A 2311-nucleotide genomic window follows, 5' to 3' on the forward strand; every position below is an offset into this window, starting at 1 on the left:
GGAAATCAATGGGTACCACCGTTGTTTGGTTACCAAAATTATTTTCAATATCTTCTTTTGTGTTCTGCGGAAGAAAATAACTCATACATGTTTGAAATGACAAGAGGGTGTGTAAATGATGACAGAATTGTTTTGGGTGAACTATCCCTTTAACCCAACGATTGGGTCTGTTCCTTTTTCACCCAACTATGGGTTCAATTTAAGCGTAAGGCAGATCAAAACCAAAAGTAAACATGAAATTCAACCGACCCACGTCTTATTTTGTATGTTATAACGAAAATTAATTTTTCACAATTTCCATAGTAAAACAGCGTTCAAAAACATAAGTCAAAGGATGACTGGACATGCACTTAGCCTAACTTTTACATTTTACATTTCAAGGTAACGTTCCTTCTCCTTAGGATCTAGTTGACGTGGATATGCTTTGCAATGTATAATCACAAATAATCTAAGATTTTCTACATGTAGGTTTGTCAAATCATACTTACCGGTACATTTTCAATGAAAAATACACATTCATATTTATTACATACAGTATATGGAGCCTGGAACATCATGGACATTCATTCCGACCCTATTTGTTAAAATATTCTACATCATGTTTAGATCCAAACCTGCTGCAAAAAGAAACAATAAAACGACGGGAAACAGGTACTAGAATAACGGTACGGATAAAAGTCCAAATTGACTGCGTTCCTCTGGCACTCTCATTAGCCCTCTATAATCCTTATGATTACCGACATCAAATCCCGTCGCCTCTCGCCGTCCACATAATAATGTCACGCCAACCATTGAGAGGATGAAAAGGGACATTTTGCAGCTCGCAGAGAGCAGATGTAATTTTCATTTTGTTGTGTTAAAGGTCCCAGGAGAGTTGCTTTTCTGTTTTAATGTCAAATCCCTGAATTTACAAGTAATGACTGTAAGAGGCAATTAACGCTCACAGTAAGGGTACCAATGTCGACAGAGGCCACGCTGAAACATGTCATTTTGTATTAATTGTCTCTTGTCTTTTTTCTGCGGAAACCTTAGAGCACCCATTACCTTATTATTGATTTGTTCTCTTTATCCTGTTATCCTTTTATGAAGAAGTACAAGCTCCTCAGTAATAAAACATCACACCTGCCTTTTATCACAAAACATGACAAAAGTCTATGACAGATGTGTTGAAGCTGGTGAATGTTTACGTAAGACTGGTGCGGTTTGACCATCTGGGACATTTTGGAGAATCAGATAAGATGTGATCCTTGTAGTCGATAAATGACCTCTTTGATCAAATGTTTTCTCAAATTACATTCTGTGTCATATATGATTTATATCAAGGTTTATGAACGACAGCAGTGATATACAATAATAAAATAACAGTAAACTGCTGTCCTTCAGAAACCTTGTATCTCCATATTTTGTTATTTAAATTTTTTCTAAATCTTTATATTTGTCACTGGGTTTTGCAAATATCTTACCAATAAAATTCTTAAAAAGTGCTTGTCAACTTTAATAACAAACTATTTCATTATTCGAAAAGTACAGTGTTTTTTCCATATCTTGAAAAACAGCTAATTTGGACATGGGTTTGGATGGACAGCGACAATTTACATTCCAGTCTTCACATGTTACGTCAAATTTGTATTTATTTGAAATGTCCAACATGGAACTCGTGCAAAGCTCCATTTCTCCGATTTTGCAGCAATATGACATCATATTAACACGACGGACAGGTAGATTTACACTTATAATGATAAACCTCCACTTCTAAGCAAATAAAATGCATTGAAGAGTTCCAACAAGAGGATGAAAATAAATATGTTGCATTACTCCCACGATAATCGTCATTTCCCAAATTGTATTTCATTAAATAACTGAGGTAGCCTGACACGGTGTTGTCCTCTATCATCCTTTTAACACCATTGGCTGAGTTCCTTCCATTGATTTATGCAAAGCCATCGGCTTGATTTACCTGAGTTGTGTTTTGTTTACACGCTCATCTCCCACAGCTAGATTTACAGTATGCAATCACCCATAGATCACACAACTTTACCTTATTACTCCCCTGTCACGACTGTGAATTATGGGAATTGTTTCTTCATATTAAATTATGTTACAACGAGCATAAAGTCGCTGCCATCGTGGCAAATACAACACGCTTTTGTCTCGGACCTGCGCGATCAAGGGCGGCTTGTTTTGATTGACAGTTACATAATAGCTTTGTTGTGGCTAATGGAGAATGTGTCACTTTCTCTCCACTCAGCCCTTTTGTTCGCTCCATCTACAACTACAGATGTCAGAAAACCCGTACCTTTCTGGCACCATA

The sequence above is a fragment of the Barbatula barbatula genome, assembly GCF_947034865.1.
Source record: "Barbatula barbatula genome assembly, chromosome: 8".
NCBI classification, from domain to species: Eukaryota; Metazoa; Chordata; class Actinopteri; order Cypriniformes; family Nemacheilidae; genus Barbatula; species Barbatula barbatula.